This window comes from Dermochelys coriacea, chromosome 4 (assembly GCF_009764565.3).
Source record: "Dermochelys coriacea isolate rDerCor1 chromosome 4, rDerCor1.pri.v4, whole genome shotgun sequence".
Classification (NCBI taxonomy): domain Eukaryota; kingdom Metazoa; phylum Chordata; order Testudines; family Dermochelyidae; genus Dermochelys; species Dermochelys coriacea.
This window is the reverse complement of record NC_050071.1, coordinates 72,896,042-72,922,516: the sequence shown is the minus strand read 5'-3', so window position 1 is coordinate 72,922,516 and position 26,475 is coordinate 72,896,042. Positions and strand designations below refer to the sequence as shown.

Genomic DNA, 26,475 nt, shown 5'->3' with positions numbered 1-26,475 from the left:
CAGGGTTTGAATAGTGTGTCACAAATAAGGCCTAGGGCACACACAAACAATGAGGAGAAAACAAAATATTGAATAGTGGCTCATTAAGTGAACACCGTTCACCCAGTGCAATGAATGAATCTGGAGTCCTATGGAAAAAATAGTGTGATCATGTAATTAAAGACTGTCATATAATGGATATGTACAAAGGGTCAAATTAAGGTTGCACTGGTAACCTTAATTCTGACATTTCCTAATTTGAGTGCTTGACTTTACAACCCTAATAATTTTCTTTTAACATAGTTTGTGTATAATTAACTACAGATTAAATCTTATCCATGCAAAGTAACTTAAAAATTGAACACTAATTGATATTTTTATACATATAAACTTACATAGCACCTTTCAGACAAGAATCTCAATATACTTTACATCCCAATGAAACACAAGTGTTTTTATATCTATTTTACAGAGTGTTAAAATGAAACACACAGACATTACATGTTTTGTTCATGGTCACAGAGTGAGTCAATGGCAGATCTGTAAAAGATGCCCAGGACTTCTAGCTTTCATTCCCTTACTCTAGCCCCTGGTTCCTGCTCCCATTCAAATCTCATGGACTTCAGTGGGACAGAATCTTGGTCTAATCTTTCTAAAATAATACACAATGAAAGTATAAAAAGTCATAAAATACAAATACCAGCCACCTCACATTCATTGCTAGAAGAATCTAATATGCACCTTGATTCAAGGCTATCTCATCAACATTTAATCACAAAGACCACCCTTCCCTTACGTAACTATATTACATGGATTAGTTTTTATAAGGGGAATGTCTTTTCCCATCCTTCTGTCTTATCTTCCCATTTAATGTGGACCATTACAGAATGCATCACCATTCCCCTCTCATCCACACTTTCATCTCTTGAATCCAACTGCATCTTAACCTACAACGTCAATAATGCCCCGTAGACACAATGACAAAGTAAGATGGTTTCAATGACTAAAAAACTGACAGAATTTCCTTTCATTTGGCACTTTTCATGGGTAAAGTCTACAGAAAATCTATGCACCTGATGCACAAGTAACAGAATTCATTTGGGATGGACTTTTCAGATATGGAAGATCTGAAAGAAGTGATTTTTACTTTTCCATTTTATCTCCAATGGTGATAATGTGTAGAAGCAAAGATCACTGAACTGAGTTATTTTTTATTTATCAATTGTTTAGTCATTCATATTGTAAGACAATATAAATGGCAGATAGGTTAACTAGGAATTTCATTCTTATTAAGCTAATATTACTTTTTGTTGTGGTTGTAACTTGTTAAAAGAATGAAGAAGATTACTACAAATTAATACAGTATGATTAATTCACTTCGATTACTTTCAAGAATGAAATCAATATTAAATGCTCAGTTCAGATTAGGTTTTATGCACACTTTCTCCAACTGTTTTCTTTGCTTTTAAATTACAGGAAATTCAATACATTCCTCAGGTTCTCTCACACACACCCTGGTCTCTTCTCAAGCAACTATTTTTGCACCTGTCTCTTCATCCACATGATAATCACTATGGCACCTTACATCTCTTTTTTTCAGGAAATAGGACATGCAGACTCCTTAGGGCATGGTCTTCAAGGCTATTTCTGGAATCAGATGATTAAGGACCTTAAAGTAGCAGTGTAGCAACTGTGGGGTGTGCAACTGACAAGCTCCTGGGTCAAAAACTGGTTCTTTATTTTGGAAATCCAAATAGGGGATCCATTACAAATGAACTATCCCATTAGTATCTCTGATAGTAGGATGAACATTTGTTTGGACACTTCCCACATTTCAGCTAAATCCAATAAACCAGCCCATCCAGCCCTTCTTGAACCCTGTGTTGGCTTCCAGTCATTTCCAATGTCACATTCTGATGCCTTATTCTTGATTTGAAGGCTCTGCAGGGCTGTTTCTTGCCAACACTGTATTCAAATTTACCCAGGGAGAAATTTTTTCCACCAATTGAATTCTACTCAGAATGAACTTGGCCCTTTATCTCTAGGTGTCCTCTGATCTCCTGTTCATGGCCAGTAGTTACTTCAGCTCATATTGATGTTCCCTTTATTTCCTTCTGCTACCAGTGACTTGAAACTTCTCTCATGCCACCTACTGTGTTCTCTCCTTCTTTCAGTCCTGTCTTCCTCCAGACTCATTTCCTGTGAGTAGTCATTAGTGCTAACCTCCATTCTAGATAGTATTTTCAAATTTTTATTATAAATATAATTTTATAATGAATTATTATAAATTATAATTATAATATAAATAAAGAAACTCCAGGGTGCTTTTTGTTAACTTCATAGTCACATCATAATCAGCTAATGAACTCTTCGACCATCGGCCTCTGAGTTACTCTACACAGGATACAATTTCCTCATAAACTGGAAGCACTCCAGTCATCATTATAATAAGCACAATCAATATTTGTAGCATGTGTAGTTTGGCTAAAATTTTTGGGTTTTGGTGCCTATAATTAGGCATCTACACTCATTTACTGTATATATTTAAATTAGTGGTTTGATTTTTAGAGGTTCTGTGCACTCTCAATTTCTATGGGAAAAAATATCCACAGGAGCGGTTACTGCTGAAAATTAAATATGGGTTTACATACCTAATTTTATGCAATGCAGTTTGAAAATTTTCCCCACAGTACATTTCAGATACACTAAGGTTTAACCATAGTGTGTACTTTTCATTTATTTTTGAATAGTATATGAACTGCAGAGGTCTCATAGACCTTATTATGTGCAAAAGGGATCTTGGTTGCATTACATGTAGTGCTAAAGAAGTGTTTTGAATGCATGTGTCAGTCCCATGATTTGTATTTGATTGTATTGAAAATTAAAAAAAAAATAGGGAGAAGGAAAAAAATCAGGGTAGTTTGCTTCAGCCTTAGATTAGATGTTATGAAATAATCGAGCTGTAACCCATTTGAACATTTCTGCTTAAATCAACAGAGGAATCAAATGTGTTTTAGCAGCGATAAGGCAAGAACATACAGCCTCTCTGTCTGGGCTCCAGGCAGAAGGCACAAGTTGAAGTGTAATCAAAAATTGTCTCCTGGTTTGCTGTGTGTAGTCTATCTCCCCCACCCCTCTGTGATGAAGCATCTGTCGATGGTCTCAGCGCTTCAGATTATCTATCAAACTAGGAAAAGCTGTCTAAGGAAGCTTGGACCTCTAATCAAATATTGACAGATGAGATTTTTTGGGTGATAAAAATAGATTTAAAACTCAGAGTGACATTACTTGATGAGTATCGTAGCCTGCTTGTTAAAGTCATGATAAGGTATGTGATGCAGTCAGCCTATGGATGAAGTATAATAAGATATATTCTTATTTAAAGCCAGAGTCAAACCTGCACAATTTAGTTTAATCACATTTAGTTTGCATTGCTCCCTAGATTGATAAAAAGAGACACAAATTAATGACAAAAAACACAAAGATTTTACTGATTCAAAATATTTTACCGGTTCGAAAAATATTTCCTGTAATGAGGAATACTGGTGGAACTGGGAAAAATCTTTCAAATCAAGTGCGTCTACTGTAAATACATAGTATTTATAGTAGGTGAGTATTTATTGTATATATACACAGAAGATTAGTAGGTATCTGACACTCGTTTTTCCACAGTAGAAATGGCAAATAAATTCTAAATACCAGCAAAGTACAGGACAAGTGTACCTAAAGCAACCACAAGTTTAAAAGATTAAGCATAGAAAAATCTGATAGATTGAATGCTGCCTATGAAATACCTTGAAGTACATTTTTGATAGTTACATAAGGGAAGTTAGATAAAAATAATAAAATGATAGTCATTGCTACTGCTCTAGGTCTTTTAGCACATGGCTCATGTTTTTATGAGCTGTGCCCATGAATCAGGTTTTAGTTGATTTGTGGCTTTCACTTAGGGCTCAGTCCTTTTGAAATCAGTGGCAAAATTCCTATTGGCTTCAATGAGAGCAGAATCAGTCCTTTACTCTGTTGTAAGTCTGCAATAAATTTATTGAAATATCTAGTGTTGCTCTGGACATGCACTGATGTAGCTTGCAAGAGAATATTACTCCTCTTACCTGAAAAATTATTTTTCATGTGGATATTTAAGTGACAGTGATAGATTAAAATGGCCCAGCTATTTATTATTATTATAAATATGACTCATGTTTTCTACATTTATTAAATGACCTATTCATACACAGAATCACATTGTACAAAGGATCATTTTTGGTAGAAAAGGAGAGACATAAGTTGTTAAACAAATAGCTTGCCAGCCAGCTAACCAAAACCAAAAATCTTACCCAACCCCGTTACATATATATATGGAATCCATACGCGAGTTGAAAGGAATAAAGGGGGTTCTACCATATTCCAACTAGGTGCTGCTACTGAGGGAGCCAAACAAATTGGGGGCACAGAAGATTGGGAAAAGGAGGAAAAAAACAAGAATGCTTTTAGTCTATGATGTTTGAGCACTGTATTGGATTAGAAGCTTTTTAAATGAATATCTATTGGCTGACTTTGGTTTTGTTTTGTTATCAACGTTGTAGAAGTCTATAGTAACCTGTTACAATCAATCAATCATGGTCCAATGAACTTTTGGCAATAATGGTTTTCAGAGCCTATATATTACTCTAGGAAATAAATTACATATGTTGGACTTCATCTCAATGGAGGTCACTAGTTATAGAAAATGCCATACATTCCCATTTTAAACAGCTGGGTCCTTTCACTCTTACCACTGCTGGAGTGGCTTTAAAAAGATTTTTGGGGGATTACTGTAGGGAAATAGTAGAGAATAAAGGACATTTTGATACACACAGTAGCACATTCTTCTAGAAAGAATATTATGAAAAGCAGAGTTATTAGCACTCAAAGTCGGATACTTTGGTAACTGAGGAATTGTCAGCATTTACCAAGAGGTACCATAAAGAGGTATCTTATTGTTACCTATCCCCAGAATAATAAATAACTGGTAAATTTTAACTCTTTAAATGGTGACCACTGTCTGATCTCTATGCAGAGTACAGAGTGTTTGGTACTGCAGAAGCCCATGAATGGCTTGCACAGATGGTGCCTCAAATCCATATGCACATTGCAGTTATTCTAGGAGAGGAATGTAGCATAACATTTTTCTTCACATAGTGTCTCTCACCCACATAACTACTCAAATAGTATGTTTAAAGTAAGATTAATTTTTACTGACAATATCATAATTTTCATGTATAGACAAAACTATATTGTGTGGGAGGTGTGTCACACTGAAGGTCATTATTAGAAACCAAAAATCTTTACAACATGGCATAGCTGTATATTTTTGGAGAGGAGAGTTTTTGGCATATCCTCACTAATATACATATAAATAAATAAAACCATGAGAATAAAGTGTGCTCCTATTAACACTGGGTGAAATTCATCTCTTGCAATAGGCCAGCCTCAAAAAAGAGCTAAAGTGTATAGGTCTTAAGTGTCGCATAGTTAAAAAAAAATCTTTTAGAGGCACGATGGGGTTGTATTTTTGATGGGGTTTAAAATATATATTTAATTTCTGAATGATTTTAAACATTTTTCTTTAGTTGAACACTTCAATGGAGAGTGGCTGTAGCCTTGGAAGTGCCAAGTTTACCCCATGCCACATAGCTATGAAGGGGTTATGCATGGCATTTTACGAAAAATGGTACCAATTTAATTTATGTCTAGATATTCCATCCTAGTAGACCCCCTCAAAACACATAATATTTATTACACTGGGAGCAGTGAACAGTCAGCGTCCTAAGGCAGGGGCTCACAAGTAGAGCTGGTAAGGATTATTTTTATTTTTTTTTTAAAGAAAACAGTTTGTCATTAGAAAATGCATATTTGTCATAAACTGTTTGTCATAATCTCACATTCAGTGAAAAGCTCTCAGTTCATGATGGATTTCTTCTTTCTTACAAAAATCTTCAAAAAGCATCTGCTTCATTCCCATGCAGAATGGGAAATGTTTTTTGAAATGTCAAGCTTTTTATATGACAGGAAAACCACTTCTGCCTAGTTTTTGCAATGAGAGACTTTGCTGCCCAAAAAGCAGCTCTGGACCTCCCTCAACTCCCTCCCTTGCTAGAAAGCACTACACAAACTGAGAGGGGCTCTCTCACTTTTCACAGAAGCATCTGATATTAACTGTTGCTAGAGGTAGGATACCAGACTTGATAGATAGATCAATAATCTGATGTAGTATTGCATACACTAAAATTACAAATAGGCGTTATTTCATGAGTAGTTTCTAGCACTTGGCTTCTTAAAAATTGGCAGGTCACCCAAACTATTGACCTGAAGTTTTCATTGCAGTTATTATATTATACAGAACACAACACTCTGAAAAGAATTATTGAACTCTCTTAAGGAAGTATTCTCTCTATATGTGAAAACCAGTGAGGCAATTATTCCTTTACACTGTACTTGGTTAGACCTTAGCTAAAATACTGAATTCAATTCCATTTTGGGCACCTGACTTTAAAAGACAGACAAATTGGAGACAGGTCAGAAGAGAGCAACAAAGAATAAATGGTTTGGAAAATAAGAGCTATGAAGCAAGGTTAAGAGAACTGGGCTTGTTCAGACTGGAGAAAAGAGTGAGAGGAAATGTAAATTGTTTAATACATATAGGAATGCCATAAAGACATTAGTAAACAGGGACACATCAAGCAGTAATGTGATTAAATTGAAAGGAAAAAATTAAATTAGTAGATTAAATATTAGAGAAATCTTTATATCTATTAGAATTGGAAATGGAACATGCTGCCAAAGGAAGTTGTGTAATCTGTCAGTGGAGATTTCTGTCTTTGCCATTGATAGTGCTCAGCCTTTAATGCTTAGCACAAAAGGCATGAATTAATAAACACAACCTGTTCTCTCACCTACCTGTTTTCTCACAGTCCAACGTTTAAGGAAAAAAAAATTGTGGTGTAACAGAGTCTGACAATGAGCTATCACTCTTTTATCTGTATTTTGAGTGTCTGGGCAGTAAATTGAGTTGATTACAGACACAATCTATAATTTACCAGTCACTAGATTTTTCTTGTACATTTTCTAATTCACTTTATTAATAAAGTAGAAGCATCATTACCAGACATTTAAGAGGCAGTAATACAAACACTTTAGGGGACTAATGTAGAGGACAATTCTGTTCCATACAGTAGATTGAACAAGGTAAAACAGAAGACAGTCTTTCCCAGCCCTACAATCTATTGTTCTCTTTCTATTTTACCCAGTAATCTCACTTCATGTACCATATCAATAGCCTATATTTTGTAAAGATTCCTACAGGATTCTCACTCCTGGGTCTTTTTCTCTCTAGCATGAGACAGGTGGATCTTTGCAGACTATAAAGTTTTGGTCCCTAAGGGCAGCAGTAATGGGTTCAAGGCATGAACCAGTGGTCACACACAAGCCACCCAGGACTATAACTCCTAAACTTGGAGCCTTCCAATCAGATTCTTCTTGACCAGAGTTAGTGAAGAAAATTCCCGAGGCACTTTACTTCTCCAGTGGCTGCTCCTACTCTTCTTGCTCTGCAGCTTTGGCTGCTCTCTGTGATTTCTGCTGTATTTTTCTCAGTCATTAAAGATATTGGCTCAGATTCTAAGCTGCACACTGGTCACTTTGCACCACACCACTGGCATAGCCAGCCACAGGAGAATCTTCCCACCGTAGTGGGGATTCTTTGGTGGTGCAGAGCCAACCTACTGCTTTCTATTCCATTTTCCTTCCAATGCCCAGCATATGGGGCATAGCTACCTCTGACCCGTTTGCCAAGTCATCACCTTGGGACTGTTGGTAGGTAGCTCAAGTTACACCTAACTTTGAAATCTCTTTCCTGACTTGCACTATGAACTTCTTGGTCAAGGGTCTAGGCTGTACAGTTTTTAAATGTATAAATTCATAAATCCAAAATTCAGGCAACTAAAATTAGGAGAAGAGAAAAGCAGTGAAATTTTAAAAAAGTAAAAATGTATTAATGTTTTAATCTGAAATTAAATTCTGACCCTATTTTCTCCTTTCCTGTTGAATTATTTGACTGGTTTAGGCTGTTACACTAAATGGATGGTGTTTAGTGAGCATAAGAGTGTTTCAAACAGCACCAGGTCAATGCGCACTAGGGAACTCTTAGTGTGCAACAGCAGGGTCCTTATGGTCAGTTAGTGCACAACACACGGGAGTATTTTAGATTCACAGTCCAGCTTGCCATGCACTAGTTCATTGCACTGAGAAGCCCTCAGGAAATTTCCTGTCAGCTGTATGTCCCCTGTTTGTGAAAGATGGTGTAATCTTTCAGGAGAGCATATGAGGCTCCTACTAGTATAATGGGAGGGAATAGAAAATGTGATAATTAGCTTAATACCAGCATGTCTGCCAAAGAATATTTGGTTTCATTGTTATTAAATGTTGCATATTAAATTTACTGTGAAATTCTGTTATTAGGGAGTTGGAATGTAGTCTTACCAAAAGGACAATCTCATCCTTATTTTCATCTTACTTTAAGTATTAAATTAATGACTTTAAGGTGAGCTATGCTTCTATTCCTGAAATGTAATGAAAAATATTTTGAGGTAATAGCTACCAGTAAGAAAATATTACATTCTTGTTACTAACAGTAACATTTGAAACACATGCATTTTTTATAACTTACCAAGATTTTCTTATGTTAAAGTACTTGTGTGAGTAGGACATGGCTTTTGAGATTTATACTCTCTTTGGGGTCTGTGAACCACTGCTATATACTGCAGAGTCTTGTTAACTTGTATAAGTGCATGATGGGTTTGAGGTCTAATTAGGTGAGGCACCAAGGTAAGAACCTAAACAGAACAGAATTGTTGTTGAGAAGAAACAGGAAACTTGTACATAATATACAAAAACCCTCTTCTTGGGACAAAAATCTGAATACAGGTTTAAAAACAGATTACTTTGGGTTTAAAGCACAGGTAGTTTCAATTGTCTGAGAGAAATGGACATTTTTGGTTTATCTGTCCATTTAAATAACGTTGTCATGGGAGATTTAAAGCTCATAACCGAAAGTTTGCAGTGCACTTTTCCTGAAAATTGGGTTCACATCAGTGCCTCACTGCTTCTGAAACAGATGTAAAGATAAAATAGCACCAAGACATACATACAACAAAATAAGACTAATCTTCTGTACAGGGTAGCTTTAAAAATCCACAAACATGGTAAAAGATAAGATGGAGATTTTGTGATTAAAAAAAATTAGAAACTGAAGAAACTACCAGTCCATAAAAGGCATAAGCCAATAAAGCCACACATTATTGAGGAAGCTGGGGGAGTGGAAAATGGGGCTAATTTCCTAATACCATGAGCCTATTTAAATCAGTGCAAAGTGGGTATAAAATGTTTCACACAACCATTTTGAACAGATGTAACAAAAGGTGCAGAGTTTCAGGCCCTCAGAGCATTCACTTGTAGAGAATCTGTAGATTTCTGTGACAGGATTACTCACTTGCATTTTAGAGCAAGGGTTCTACTCCCTTACACATATACATCCCTGAAGATATGTTTGGGCCTCAGAGGACCCTGGACTCCATACTTCTGCCCAGTCCCCTAGGCCTGAAGCTTATAAAACGAGAAGTTATCCTTGCCTCCTGACTCTCTTGCTTTCCTCAAGTGGGTCCTGCAGGAGGGTGCTCCATGCCCAACCTTCCCCCTCCGGAACTCGTCATCAGGCCCCTGCCCTGTGAGCCTCTCCAGCTATCCCCAACATGCCTCCTGAGCAACATCCAGCCAGTTCACTAAACTCTAAACCACACCCAGATTTCTAACTCACACCCAGACAACATCTTTATGCACTCATGCTTCATGCCATTTACTTCCTTGCTCTCACGTCCCACCCTGACACCAAGTGGCAGAACCTACTGCCACCCGAGGAGGATGAGGAACCCCAGAGGGCCAACCTGTACTCACCACTATGGTTCCACAGCCTGCTAGGATATTAGGTGGCAACTCTTCCACAGAGCTATTAGCATGGACATGTTCCTGGTGCAGTTCAAGAACTCTCTCAATGCCTATCTCTTTTGCAACAAGAGGGAGATCCTGGCACACATTTTCGTAGGGTGCATCAGGTTGCAGACCCTCTTCAAACTCTTTTAGAACCTCTTACTGAGGTTCTGGTTGTACTTTTCCCTGCACCTCCTAATTTATGCATACCTACATCTGTGGCCCCACAAAGTGGTGGGATCTCCATGTCAGCCTCCTCCTGGCAGTGGCCAAGCTGGTCATCCATCACTCAGGATGAGGCTGGCAGGTATTTTTTGTGACAGTGGGGCCTATTCCCTTATCCAATGATACTTCCAGGCAAAGTTCCTCTGGGTGGTGTCCACTGATTCCTTCAATGCCTTTGAAGGGGAGTGGGCTCTGTTGGACGTTCTCTGCTTAGTGTTCCCTTCCAGTTACATGAGATTTATCCTTTGATCTTCTCTCCTATTTTTCCATTTGTTGTTCCCAGTATTTACTTGTGGGATGGGTTCAATGGCTCCTCCCCAGTTGAGAGGCCTTTAGTTTTGGGCAGGCATAGGCCCATCTCCTGGCAACCACAATAGGTAGTTTTGCAGTTTATGGGCTCTCCCAAACACTGACTGCCCACAAGAATTTTCCCCCAAAAAAGGGGGTCCACAGCACAGAGAATGAAGCAGCACAAGTGAATGCGAACCCCGTCTTAGAGCCCTCACTTGACATCATGATTAAAAAGGGACAAAACACGCAATCTCTGGGAGTAATGTGGTATTATTACAGGCTATATAAAGAGACAGACCTGCAAACTTCATTCCGCTGTGAAGACTTATATTTTGTTTCCACCTACAGTTACTCAGTGGTAGCATTACCCATGTTTTTCAGAACCCAAAACAGCAGTAATTTAACTATTCCACGCCCGGTGGTGTCAGAAATAAATCAATAGGAACACAGCAACTCTGTCTCATCAAGGATTAAATGCAAGTAAGCATGCTCTTGTCTAACACTGCAGTTTATTAGATTTAAGCACACAGAGACATAAGCAAATCCAGAGCAGCGATTTGAACCTGGGATCCCTGGCAGTGCAGCTTCAGTGGAGCCACACTGCCAAGGAAAGGGATGTGAGACCAGGGCCTAGAGCAGTTGTGGATACAAGGTTTTATGCACATCTGCCAGGTTTTTGAGCCGCTTTTCTTCAAATGGGCATCCCCACTTTCCAACAAGATGCTGACAGAGAAACTCCAGTGGGAAATTCTCATGGGAATGTTCTGTTAAAAATCACCCATGCATTTTATCTCGGGAAAGGATCATCTGGCTCAGAGAGGAAGTGTCATTGCAGATGTGAGATCAAAACATTTTGAATTGGTACTTAGGCTAAAGTCTAACCACGTTTCAATGAAGTTACTGCATATGGCTTCATTCAGTTATGCTGATGGTGAGGAACATATAGGGCTTTCTAGGGTATTTTGGTTCCCCCTGCTGGTGGTTTTGATGTTGAAACATTTATTTTAAATAGTACAATCTGACTATGCATGAAGAGTCCAAGAATCCAATTCTGTCACACTGTTATTCTTTTAGATGACATTCCATACAGGATCACACAGGTCTGATGAGTATGAAAATCATATTTTGTTGTAAATCTTATAATTTGTTCATTACCTTATACTTTGTCCACTGACATATTGTAAATTTTGCTCTTTTCCTGAACTTTTTAAAATCAGTGAACATAAAACACGCTGTAGAATTCAAATCCTTTGTCAAAACAGCTGGAAATAAATCTGATTTAAGTTTGGAAGTTCAGTAGTGGACTAACTGAATCCTTTTCCTGAGATTAAAATGTTGAAGCTATGTAAATACACTGTGTGCATGTCTGAGAGTAGTTAACCTCTCTATAACACTCATCACCATGTATTCTTTGACAGGTTTCCATGCCCCATTTAGGATTTATGTCCCGCCCTCCATTTCCAGTCATGTCCAGGTTTGGTGCCATCAGCCATTTTGATTTGGGGTAGGGTGGGGGGTAGGAAGGAGGAAAAGGGAAATATTGTGTGCTTGTGTTTCGACACGTTTGACTGGGTTTTGAGAGAGAACTTAAAGAAAGCAGATTAAAAAAATAAAGATTGTTTGGTTAGGTTTAGTAAGAAGAGAGGTTGGTTATCATTTCAAAGAAAACAAAGATGTTGGTTTATTGAGGAGTGAGGGTTTTAAAGAAAAAAGTTTTCCGGAATAAAGGTTATAGAATAGAAAAAAATTGAAATAAAAAGAAAATATAAAGGTAAAAAAAAGAATTAGGCTGACAGAAAGCATGACAGAAAAAAGGGAATTTTAAAAATTAGCTAGAGAGCCTGTGTTCAGTGAAATAAGTAAAGTATAGAAAACAGCAAGAGAGAAAAATACTTCTTTGTTAGTTAGCAGAACACATGGCTAGTGAGGGGGTAAAGTATAGAGAGCAGCAGCGAGAGAGAAAGACAGTCAGGCAGACAAGCAGCAAACTTACCCAGCAGCTGTCCACAGTGAAATGATAACTATACTGGACCAATCAGAAGCAGTTCTACAGTCCACTGCCACCTTCTTCCTTTCCGTGCACCACCCCTCCTGAGATAAGCCCTGCAGGAAGCATATTCCCACAGCCTTTTTTATTTACTTGGAGTTTTACTGAAAATCGACTTTTAAATTAAGTTTTGTAAATGAATAAACACTTAAAAGACAAGCCTATTTGAAGGAACATTTTCTCACCACCTTTTCCTTAATTTAGCACTTTTACATACGTGTTTCAATAAAAAGAAATAGCATGCAGAAATACCTCCAGGGTTAAAACTACAAACCCTTAGTAACAGCCAGTTTATAAAAGTGATAAAAAGTTTCCCTAGGTTTTTACTAACACTTATTATTTTTAGTGAGGATAATATGAAGCTGCAGCAAGAGCACAGTTACCAAAAGCAACATTTGTAAGAGATAAGAAGACTGTTAGATGACCAGTACGTAATATGAAACCCCTAGGCTTGCTTTTAAAAGATTTTCCTAAAGGAAAAAACTTTTGTAAAGAAATTATACTTTTTTTTACCAGAGATAAGAATTTTGTTTTCTTTAGCTTTGTAAAGGCTGAATTTTATTTACAATATAACAAAATATTTTTATTAGAAGTAAATCTATGTAAAATACAAAAAAAGACTTGTATAATTGCTTTACATATTACTTTAATTAATTGCAGGGAATGCTAACATAACTTTAGGTTTATAAAAAAAGAAAAGAAAACCAGCTTATGTGAAAAAGTTAACATAGAGATAAGGAGTCTGTTTTCCCCCCCACCATACATACATTTTTCTTTAATGTTTTTTTCAAATGTAGACCAAGGACAAACTTCCTTTAGGAATGTCATATTCAAGAACTTCATAAAACAGTGAGATAAACATCCTTCCTTGTTATTTGAAGAAGCCATTGTTTTGTGATTGCATGAAGCTCGGTTTATAAAAGTGATAAAGAAAGTTTTTCCCCTATTTTTTGCTTACATTGGTCATTTTTAGTAAGAAAATTTTAAAGTTGCAGCAAAAGGGCAGTTACCAAAAGCAGTTTTTGTTACATATAAGACGACTGCTTCTCTTCCATACCCCACCCCCAATTTGTAACTTTTTAATAAATACAAGTGAAAGTTATATTAAACTTTAATTTACTGAGGATTTTAGTATGAATTTTTTTTGACTCATCAAAAAGTTAGAGCAAATGTTTGCAGCCAATGTGCTGAGACACAGATACCAGCTCCTGTGTTTGTTTTGGGTTTATAAATTTTGTTAAAATGATACATCACAGGCTGCAGCTGTGGCTCTCTCTACATTTTAAAAACAGGTAAGACTAATTAGACTTGCCAGGGACCCATGAACAGATACTGTGTAAAATACAGAAGACTTGTATGGTTGCTTTACATATTACTTTGTTTTATTTTATTAAATGAAACAAACCTGTCGGTTATAAAAACCACAGCAGTATGCTTTTAAAAGTGCTGTCAAAAGAGACACCCTTTTAACTTAATGTAAAAATAAGGGGGGAAAACATCCCAGGGTTAAAACCACAGGACCTTAGTTTAAAAAACAAAAACAAAAAACCACACACCACACATTACTAAGGCCTATTTGAACCAGCAAGCTTGTTTTAAAAATCTGTTTAGTTACCATTAAACTAAAGCCAGGGTCATTAAGTTAATGAAAAGGAACAGGTGTGTAGATGTCAAAGCCTTCTGAGTACAAAAATGTTAGTGGTAAACAACAATATTACCATTTACAAAGTTTTTTAACTGTTTAAACAGACTTAATATAAAAATGTTTTACAATTTTATGCTAGGAAAGAGAGGCTATTTTTTTTTAAATATTTGTAAAAGCTCCATGACAAAAAGGTGTAAGCTACACTAGCATAGCCTCTTAAAAATAGTGTTTTCAAAGTATCAAAACAACTGAGTAAAGTATGAAAACTGTCAATAATAAGTTGCTGTAAGCCTAAAGGGCTGCCAAGTTTTACTAAACAAAATATTTTAATTTAGTAAGATCAACCCCTGTTTACAGACATGTCAATAGTAAAGAAATAGCAATATTAGCCTTTATAATGTAGTTGGTATGTTTTTATATAAAATAAGCACTTAAAAAGTTGTTTTACAATAAAGGAGAAAAATTATATAGCAACAGAACCCCCTTCCCCAACCCATTTATAGACATGTCAATTGTGAATCCCTTCTGTAACCTTATTCTTAGCTTCTGAAATTCCCCCCCCACACACACACACATGCACACCTTGAATCCCAAAAGGATTTAAGGTTGCTTTGTGACACCTATTAACTGTAAACTGCATAATTATGCTACTGTGAGCTTTGAATTAGTTTACAGTAATTTTTCTATAGGAATTGATATTCCTCCATGACAAAATTGTCAGTAAAATGAAAAGGTTTACTCAATTTACCTATCATCAGGAGACCACTACTTGCAGAAGCACTGAACAGCAATAAAAAGGATACTCTTCTAAAAGGTATTTGAAAGGAGACAAAAAGAAGCAAACCAATTGAACTTGTCTTTCATGTACACAAGGTGACCTGAGTTACTTTCTTTCTTGCCTAGTTTGCAATGTGTTTTGTCTATAACAATATTGATTATGTTTCTTTATTCTTGATTATGTTTATTTATCTGCAGGGTCTAATTTTCCACCCCCAGATTGGTGGGCATATGCATACTTGACAGCATGCATTTCTACTTTTAACACTGCCTTAAACAAATCAGGCTTCAGAGACTTAAAAATCAGGCCCATAGTTTTCAGAGTAGCAGCCGTGTTAGTCTATATCTGCAAAAACAGGAGTACTTGTGGCACCTTAGAGACTAACAAATAAGAAGAATATGGCCCAGCACAAACATGATTAAGCCGATGCCAAGGACTGAGCAATACCGTTGTTCTTTGCGCATCGCTGTAGTTTCACATAAGCATTTTAGAACTACTAAAGGCATAAGGTGTTATATCTACTGGTAGCATATGAAGACAACAGCCTTCTGACTAGCAAAACTTATTTTCCAGCACACAGCGATCAGTCTGCCTTCATGCAATTTTGCAAGATCTCCCCTTTTCTGACTTTTCCCCTGCATTTAATGCTTACTAAACATACAGTGTTCAAAAAAACATTCTTTGATATGATTAAAGTTTAACACAATCAAATGTTATTTTAATAAAAATTAGACCTATTGTAAGCAGGCCCTTCTGCTTTTACATTTTTTTTTTTTTGCAGCAAAAGCAGAGGATTAAAATTAAATAATGTAAACTTAAAGAGTTACCAAGTTTTACTGAACACAAAGATTTTAATTTAGTAAGATCAACAGCTGTTTACAGGTATGTTAATGGTAAAGAAATAGCAATATTACCATTCACAATATATTTAACTTTTTAAAAACTGTTTAAATAGACTTACTTGTTTTGTAGTGAAATAAAGAGGCCCCTTTTAACAGTAACTTTTAAAAAAACTGTTATAAATTGTAAAGAAGGCCTGTATAGAATATAAAAATCCTTGATTAAGGAGGATTTAAATGTTATTTCAATAAAAAATAGCATTCAGTGAGGCCTATTTGAAGCAGCATGTGAATTGCTCAGAATACAAAAAGATAACCAGACAAAAACCACACTACCTGTAAATTGTAAAGAAAGCTTTAGAAGTATAGGGTGCAATTAAAACCCCATCACGTGATGGTTTTACAATAAAAATTTTTTAAAAAAGACAAAAGCCACAGCCATAGAGAACAGGACATGGGGATAAGAGGGCTGTCTTGAGTTTTAGGGGGAATAACTTATTTAAAACAGTTTTGTAGGCAGCCATTCTTTGTTTCTTGTTATGTTTTAGCATGGGCAAGCGTTTGTCATTGATTTCAGAGTAGCAGCCGTGTTAGTCTGTATTCGCAAAAAGAAAAGGAGTACTTGTGGCACATTAGAGACTAACAAATTTATTAGAGCATAAGCTTTCGTGAGCTACAGCTCACTTCATCGGATGCCTGCATCCGATGAAGTGAGCTGTAGCTCACGAAAGCTTATGCTCTAATAAATTTGTTAATCTCTAAGGTGCCACAAGTACTCCTTTTCTGTTTGTCATTGAGAATCACTTTCACACTTTATGAGATATTATCTCCTCCATTCAACAGAAATAATATGAACAAAAACATATTTGAAGATACTTTGGTCTTCCTCCTTAAGTAAGGAGGAACTTCTATTTAAAAGAAATGTAGTAAGGGTTTATATTTTGATCAGATTGTAAAATTGTACAGAAATGGTTTACCAGAAAATGACTGCATTGTGGCGCGGTTTGTGAATGGGAAAAACCTCAGGTGTGTCCAGACGTGTCCCAAACATGTCCAGAAATGTCCATCTTTTTGTGAGTTTAAAATGCACATCAATAAAGCATATATTGATTTTTGTTCAAGTCTTATTTTACACCTTTAATGACTGAGGCCTTCTTTTTTTTAAAGCAAAATGATGACTAGGTCGGAGTATGAACAAGAGGCTACTAGGCAGCTCTCTAACACCACTTTCTACAAGCCATTACCCTCTGATCCCACTTAGAGTTACCAAAAGAAACTATAGCATTTGCTCAAGAAACTCCCTGAAAAAGCACAAGAACAAATCCACACAGACACACCCGTAGAACCCCGACCTGGGGTATTCTATCTGCTACCCAAGATCCATAAACTTGGAAATCCTGGATGCCCCATCATCTCAGGCATTGGCACCCTGACAGCAGGATTGTCTGGCCATGTAGACTCCCTCCTCAGGCCCTACGTTACCAGCACTCCCAGCTATCTTCAAGACACCACTGACTTCCTGAGGAAACTACAATCCATTGGTGATCTTCCTAAAAACACCATCCTAGCCACTATGGATGTAGAAGTCCTCTACACCAACATTCCACACAAAGATGGACTACAAGCCGTCAGGAACAGTATCCCCGATAATGTCACGGCTAAACTGGTGGCTGAACTTTGTGACTTTGTCCCCAAATGTGAAATAGTTATGGGTGAGGACAAGGTATACCTTCAAATCAGCGGCACTGCGATGGGTACCCGCATGGCCCCACAGTATGCCAACATTTTTATGGCTGACTTAGAACAACGCTTCCTCAGCTCTCGTCCCCTAATGCCCCTACTCTACTTGTGCTACATTGATGACATCTTCATCATCTGGACCCATGGAAAAAAAGCCCTTCAGGAATTCCACCATGATTTCAACAATTTCCATCCCACCATGAACCTCAGCCTGGAGGAGTCCACACAAAAGATCCACTTCCTGGACACTATGGTGCTAATAAGCGATGGTAACATAAACACCACCCTATATCGGAAACCTACTGACCGCTATTCCTACCTACATGCCTATAGCTTTCATCCAGATCATACCACACAATCCATTGTCTACAGCCAAGCTCTACGATATAACCGCATTTGCTCCAACCCCTCAGACAGAGACAAACACCTACAAGATCTCTATCATGCATTCCTACAACTACAATATCCACCTGCTGAAGTGAAGAAACAGATTGACAGAGCCAGAAGAATATCCAGAAGTCACCTACTACAGGACAGGCCCAACAAAGAAAATAACAGAACGTCACTAGCCATCACCTTCAGCCCCCAACCAAAACCTCTCCAACACATCATCAAAGATCAACAACCTCTCCTGAAGGATGACCCATCACTCTCACAGATCTTGGGAGACATGCCAGTCCTTGCTTACAGACAGCCCTCCAACCTGAAGCAAATACTCACCAGCAACCACACACCACACAACAGAACCACTAACCCAGGAACCTATCCTTGCAACAAAGCCCGTTGCCAACTCTGTCCACATATCTATTCAGGGGATACCATCGTAGGGCCTAATCACATCAGCCACGCTATCAGAGGCTCGTTCACCTGCACATCTACCAATGTGATATATGCCATCATGTGCCAGCAATGCCCCTCTGCCATGTACGTTGGTCAAACTGGACAGTCTCTACATAAAAGAATAAATGGATACAAATCAGACATCAAGAATTATAACATTCAAAAAGCAGTCGGAGAACACTTCAATCTCTCCGGTCACTCGATTACAGACCTGAGGGTGGCTATCCTTCAACAAAAAAGCTTCAAAAACAGACTCCAACGAGAGACTGCTGAATTGGAATTAATTTGCAAACTGGATACAATTAACTTAGGCTTGAATAGAGACTGGGAATGGATGAGTCATTACACAAAGTAAAACTATTTCCCCATGTTATTTCTCCCCCCCACCTCCCACTGTTCCTCAGATGTTCTTGTTAACTGCTGGAAATGGCCTACCTTGCTTGTCACCATGAAAGGTTTTCCTCCTTTCCCCCCCGCCCCCGCTGCTGGTGATGGCTAATCTTAAGTGATCGCTCTTCTTACAGTGTGTATGATAAAACCCATTGTTTCATGTTCTCTGTGTATATAAATCTCCCCTCTGTATTTTCCACCAAATGCATCCAATGAAGTGAGCTGTAGCTCACGAAAGCTTTTGCTCAAATAAATTTGTTAGTCTCTAACGTGCCACAAGTACTCCTTTTCTTTTTACAGAGGAAAGAGAAATCCTCAGTGGGAAGAAAACTTCCCAACATGATGTAGGAGAAGGATTCCCAGTATGTTTGTAATAATTTTCGCTGAGATTTTGCAAGGGTTCTTGAATAGCTTTAAAAAATTACTTTTGGCTAAAATGGGACAATGTTCAAAGAAAACTGATGCATTATGCATATGGCAGGACACTTTTTCATGTCTAAAGTAGTGCATATTCAATGACATTTAAATTTATTTAAAGATGCTGTCTGAGGTGTCTTTCACAGCACTCAAGATTTTATAACACTTTGCATTCTTTATCACACCTCTCACCTGAAGATCTCACCATTCTTTCTAAACATTAAAGAATTTAGCCTCAGAACATCCATATCAGACGGAGAAGGAGTATCCTCATATTACTGGTGGGGAAACTGATGTGCACATGAACATCAAGTCATGTGAATAAGGTCATATATAGAGCCTTGCAAATCCGTGGATCTGTGCTTTATATCTGCAAATAGCCACATCCCAGATGGCTGTAGATTCAAATTTTGTAGCCATGCATGGCTCTAGTTATATAGCAAATCAGCTGGAAAATTAGATTAGAATCCAGGGCTGAAATCCTGGCCCCACTGAAGTTAGTCAGAATTTTGCCTTCTACGTCAGGGGAGCCAGAATTTCACATCTTATCTCCAGATTCACAGACTTATTTAACACAGATTTAACCTCTAGATAAGATTATGCTTTCAGTTGGCTACCAAACATCCAGGTAAAATGTTCAGCAGTACACAGCAATGGTGTTGCTGAACATTAGAAATATCCCATTCTATTTAACTATGAAACAGCAACACCACAGCGTGTGACCCAGACAATTAGCAACAAAGGGGTTAAAACAAGCTATTAAGATTCTGATCAGAGCAGTCCCAAAAGCATTGTTGCTCTGACAACTGCCTCCACCCACTGCTCACAGAGCTATTCCAGTACATTTCATCTCACTGATTTTCAGTTTTCCTCTGAACATCCTTACCTCTGCCATATTCTTCCACAAATTTCAGACTCACTGGTTTCAGAGTAGCAGCCGTGTTAGTCTGTATTCGCAAAAAGAAAAGGAGTACTTGTGGCACCTTAGAGACTAACAAATTTATTAGAGCATAAGCTTTCGTGAGCTACAGCTGAGATGGAGAGCTGTCACCAAACACACATCTTTCTATTCAGCATTCAAAGGAAGTGTTAATAGAACACAAGCTTTTTTGGGGAAAAATAGCTATTCTGAACCCATTACATTGTTTCCTAAAGGTATTTTATAGAGGTACTGAGGTGGCAGTGTTGTGGGGCAACCAAAAATGTGTATTGGTGAAGTTTACTCATCTTTCCCCCATTGTTTTTAAAAAAATTAAGACTTAAAATAAAAAGACTCAATAGACTAAATAGGATAAAACTATCCCAGGTGCCAGAGAATATAAAGCCATCACCAGTTACAACCCAATGGATTTGGGGGAGACAGGAGTGGGTGTTAGGGTGTCTTTCAGTCACTTGGTAAACTATGCCCCGTCGCTCCCAAGAAAGCCACAGCCTTGGCAGTCTCCCAGCTGAAACTGTGCCAGAAACGGCTTCGTAGCTTTCACCTGAGCCCAGTTGATCTGGATTGAAAAGCAGCCCCAGGCATGCAAAAGAACCAGCTTTCAGGCAAAGGGCAGCTTGATCTGGATTCAAAAATTCCCACCTGCAGTCCTTAATGATGTCATTTAAATCCAGGGAAACAGACGATGGAAGATTCCAAGTGAAATGGAACGGCACGCCGAGCCTGCCCCTGGAGCCTCGGCCTCGAAGACAACTAACTTCCTTTAAGCAAATAGGAGATTTAAAGCCTTTTTTTTTTTTGGATGCATCAAAGGCAAAGTCTATCAACCTAATTTTTATATTTACTTTTATAATTTTTAAAAAAAAATTATTAGATTTAAAATAAAAAGAAATCAGGGAATGCAAGGATTAGAGTTCATACTTCAACAATAACTAAATCCTGTAACACATATGGATTATTTTCTCTCCTTGATTTCCTTGTTACACATTTAACAAATGTTCACGTATAACACAAAAACATTGTGCAGTGGGATGAAGGTAGTAATGGTGTAGGAGCCTTATATTTTTTGTATTTCCTGATTCTCTTGTATTTTAACTGTGCCTATATAGAGAGATAACGAGGAGTCCTTGTGGCACCTTAGAGACTAACAAATTTATTTGGGCATAAGCCTTGTGGGTTAGAACCTACTTCATCAGATGCATGGAGTGAAAATACAGGAGCAGGTAGAAATACATGTATGTAGAGAGTTCCTCTCTCCCCCACTATATGTATACACACACACACACACACACACACACACACAAAATGAAAATACATAATTACACATTTATACACATATGTCTACCCATGTGTATCAGCTCATTAACATTCTTTGCCATCATTCATTTTGTTAATGGAACTGATACCACATGAATTTGTGTGCTTTTAAACTTACTTTCTTATACAGGCAAATGGTTATTGCATTTCTTGGAATATCATTAGAAACCATTTCTTGATATTCTGTGGCTGTTTTTACAAATCAATAACTGGTCAGCATGTATGTTTATGGCCATCTTTATCGTTTCCTGTTATTACAATTGTTTCAGTCTTGTTAGATTTATGATTTGAAAGAAAACAAAGTTCAAGGATATAGCATTAACAGAATAGAACAGGACCAAAACAGCAGTATTTTTCATCTTCTATATAAGAAATGTTTACAGTTCTTTTCCATGCACATACAAATTCTGACAGCTTTTCCATCACTGGTTCCAATTCACTGGCTTTGATATTCTTCTTAACATCCAAGTTTATTAGGAAAGATGCAAGTAAACTTCTCAGCTGTTACCTCCCATTCTCCTTAGAAGTATAGATGTTGCTAGTACACAATGCTTCTTTAACAGGGCACATTTTAATCTGTATCTCCAGATTAATTTTAAGAATCTTCATTCCTATGTTACCTTGAATCTGTCCATACTTTGGGCCAAATTCATAGGCGAGTTCTAGGGCTCCTAAGTGATAGGTGGTGTAAACAGTTGTACAAGTTACTTAGTGATAAGCAGGTGCGACTCTAACTGAGTCTAGGAGAATGTGTGGTGAGATGAGATAAAGTCTATGTTGGTGTTTTCCAGTTTCTTCGTGTTAAGTTACACACCAGCTTAGTCCCTCTTAAATTCACACCTATTTAGGACACATCTATACTACATAGTTATGTTGACACAAAGCAGCTTACATCAACCTAACTCTATAAATATCTACACTACAGCATTGCTCCCACCGATACAAGTCCCCCACTACACCGACGTAGCAACTCCACCTCTATGAGAAGCATGTGCTTAGGTCGATGTAGTTAGGGCAGCACAATGTCTGTGTAGACACTGTGTTACATACATTGCCTGACAGGAGCCCCATCTGGTGCTCCCAGATGAGAGCCCGGCATGGAGCTGATGGCCTGGGCACTCAGCCCTTCCCCCCCCATCTGCCCCACTTAAGTCAATGCAAGCAGTCCTGGTGAGGACACGCACCACCACCAGCAGGAGAGTAGTGTGAAAACCTGCAGAAATCACTGTGGTGGCTGGTACATTGACTTAATGTAGGTCAACTTAATTATTTAGTTTAGACAAGGCCTTACTGACAGGCAACTTATACACCTCCTCCAACCGTTGCCTCTGAATTTATGCCCACTCTATCTAAAGGAATTGAGCCTCTTTTAATTTGCACATTAAGAAGTAGAGAGGAGCAGTAGAAAAAACATAAAAAACATGTTTTTACCCACTTTCTGCTGCTTCTGAGTTCTCCTGGGCTTATCTACACAAGAAAGTTATATAATTTAAGTGTGACTTCTAAATGGATATAGTCAATGGTTCAAAAGATTGTGTAAACACATTTCATTTTACAGTGGTTTTATTTCAGTTTAGCTTATGCTTATTGGGAACAGGTTTAAGATAAAAGCAAAATAAATGTCTCTAAAACACTAATTCAAATTAAACTGGTGTGATTTCTCCTTCATGTTCACTCACTCTCCCTTAAGCTCAGAAAGGTTTCCTTACTCATCACCTCTGAATGTGGCACATTATCTGGAAATGGGTTTTGGCTATATTCCATCGTGAATTTTTAAACAGAATACACCATTAATTTCAAGGGATATTCTGCCTAAAAAGCAGTGACACCATTTGGCCCATTATTAGAGCTGTGCATATAATGAATTTTCTGGTTTTCTTGAAAAAAAAGTTTCAGATCAATAGAGTTGCCAACACTATTTCAAAAATAAGGATCTGTTTTTTTAGCGTGCTTATCCCATCCCTCCTCGCGATATCATCATCATCAATAATAATAATTAATAATTAGCAATAAGCAGTACTCACCTACATTCTCCAGGGGTATTTCTTGCTGCTTTTTGCAGCACTTAGCATCTCCCAATCCTGTTGAAGATGAGCTGAAGAAGAGCTCTGTGTGGCTCGAAAGCTGGTCTCTCTCACCAACAGAAGTTGGTCCAGTAAAAGATACCACCTCACCCACCTTGTCTCGCTAATATTCTGGGACCAACATGGCTAAAACTACAGTGCATTCATAAAATGAATGAATGACATTTTTGTATTGTTGGAGGCTGGGAGAGGGGTGTGACAGGTTTGAACCCCTTAGGGGATCACCTGATATGCTGGGATGCTATTGAGCCAGTGTATTCTGTAAGAGTGGGTTCCCCTTTACTTGGCCTTGCTGGGTTAGGCTCACAAGCCTCTTCTAACCAAGCACACAGGCAGAGCCACACCCCGCTGCACAGAGAGACAGAGATCTGCTCTGGAAAGATTCAGCCTGAGGGGCTTGCCCCAACACTCTGGTGCCCACTGCCTTTAAAGGGTACAAACCCAAATGTTTTATGAGATTTGCCCCCTCCCTCAATGTGGCGGGAAATATGCACAACTTCTTCCCCCCTCCCCCCATTAGAAATTACATAAACTGGGTTATATTATAAACAAGAAATAAGTTTAACTACAAAAGGTGAATTTTAAGTGAATATAAGAAATGACAGAGCAAAGCAGATTACTGACCAAATAAAGTAAAATATGCAAGCTAAGCTCAATATACTTAAGAAAAAAGTTACAAAATGTAATTTCTTACCCTAAATGTTATTTTGGGCAGGTTGCAAAGTTTCTGTGGTTCGGAGTTCCAGTTATATTTCATTTCAGACTGGACCCCGTCTCAGTCTGGACTCCCCCCCGCCTTCCCTTCAGCTGGCTTTAGCAGTCTTTCTTCTTGGGCAGACCAGCCTTAGAGAGGAGGAGTCTTGTTTGCCTTCCTCCCCACCCTTAAATAGGATTTACATAAGGCGGGAATCCTTTGTTTCCCAAACTTGACGCGCCCCCCCCCCCCCCCCCTTCAGTGGAAAGTTACAAGAAGTTCCAGGTAATGTTTAGTATCAGGTGACAAGACCACCTGACTGTAGTATCACAGAGTCCATGAGTCAGTGGCAGTATGGAGCAGCTGCAGGAAGGCCAAGCCTTTTCACAGTCTATTGTCCTCACTAATGGGCCATCAGCCCTGTATGGCTTTTCCATTGTTATAGCTGAAGCCTTAGCAGTGGGTGTTACCAAAAGTAGCATAGTTGAAATACAGATACATAGTCAATATTCCTAACTTCAGATACAGAAATGATACAGGCATACACATTGGATCATCACATTCAGTAAATTATAACCTTTCCAGTGATATCTCACATGAGACATCTTGTATAAAGTATCTCAGTTATGTCATTCATATCATAAGCATATTTTCATGAAGAATATGTAGTAAATGTTACAAGGAGACAGACCAAAACAATTTGGTGAAATAGTTTAGTGGCTCCAAATCTGCATTTTTAAAGACAATTCGGGGGAGAGGGGAGACAAAAAAAACAACAACCCACACCACCGTTTCCAGCTCTAGCCAGGATTATACTTTTCAAAAGCAATAGGATTTAGAAGTATTAGCTGTGTATTCTTGTTAGACAGTACAAATATTTGGAGTTTCCTCAGTCACAAGGGGAAGATTTCTGCTGCAGAGAGAGACTGCTTGTCTCACCTTACTAGGGTTCAATTCCTGGCATTGAGGCATAAAAGCTATACTTTTGAATGGTGACACAGGCAGATTGCAAACATCTCTAAATTAGTGTGTGTCACTGGGTGCCCCCCCCCCTTTTTTATAAATGAGGGTGTTGTGAGCACAGCTGTGAGGGTCAGCTGTGAGCACCTAATCACTCTGATAATACTAACCAATTAGTCTTGGTCTTCTGTTTTTTCTTCTTGTATTTTGAAGAGAGATCAGTCCAAAGTAAAATATTCTTCACAGACACAAAGCGAACTAAAACAAAACAAACCATCCCCATAATTTTGCAGCATTTGGCTAGTTAAAGAAAATTACATTCATGCCAACTAAAAGGGCTCCAGAACACTAGGGTATTCAGACTTCTGACTAGCAAACAAAAAAAGGTAATGATTTGTAATGAGCAATATCTTTGCCTTGCTGGATTTGCTGGGCAGCGCAATGCTGGAGGCCTGTGCTCTAGCACATGCATATTGGAATTAATGGAGCAGCAGCTCATGCAGATGGGAACAACTGGGGTGCTTAGTTTGTTTTTCCCTCTGAAGAACTTTTGGATTTAGTTTGTAGCTGGCATTTACATAAAGGAGAGAAGAGAGAGATGGTGAATGAATAGAAATAGACCTATGGAAAGTAAATCAAGAAAATAGAGGGTGGTTTGTTCCATGGCTGGAGAAAAGAAATTACTTTTAAATCTCTCCGTGTCTAGTCCTTGTTCATGATTTCCCAAACTACAATACTCAACTATGTCTCAAATAAAACAAAACAGGAACACCTCTCTCATGCACACCATACCACTCAGATCATACTTCCAACAAAAATTTACCTCAGATTTACTGTATATGCCTTTTCAGCACTGCTACATTGTTTTTTGGCCTGGAATATTCCCTTTATATGTTCTTGAAACAAGCAAAAAAAAAAAAAACCCTGAAAACACTGTATACCCTAATTGCATTAACTTGTTACTGTTGCATCAGGGTGCTGCAGATGGTGCAAAATATTCTGGATCTGTTACCGTAGAGCTTTCAGTAGGAAGCAGAGGAAAAAAGGGAGAACACTGAGAGTTTCAGCAGCTTGGAGGAGGTTTTGGGAGGAAGCTGCAGAAGTTTGAATTTATAGGACACTTTCTTTTCCTTGTTTATATTCCTTTAACCATTACATCGCCTCCAAAGTGGTTGAAAATGCCAGGATCCTGTCTAGTATTCTTCAGGGTCTAACTTGTTATTGGGTTTCAAGTCAGCCAAAGCAGTGAAATGCTCATTGCTAGGG

At 38.0% G+C, this 26,475-nt stretch overlaps 1 long non-coding RNA gene across 1 annotated transcript; it reads right to left on the bottom strand.

Moving 5' to 3' along the window:
• Positions 1-11,909: 11,909 nt before the first annotated feature.
• Positions 11,910-23,915, bottom strand: LOC119854318. The gene is made up of 3 exons (XR_005292413.2): positions 23,496-23,915; positions 20,101-20,161; positions 11,910-12,621 (listed from the first exon to the last, which is right to left on the bottom strand). It is a non-coding gene; the product is annotated as an uncharacterized LOC119854318 (long non-coding RNA).
• Positions 23,916-26,475: the final 2,560 nt, after the last annotated feature.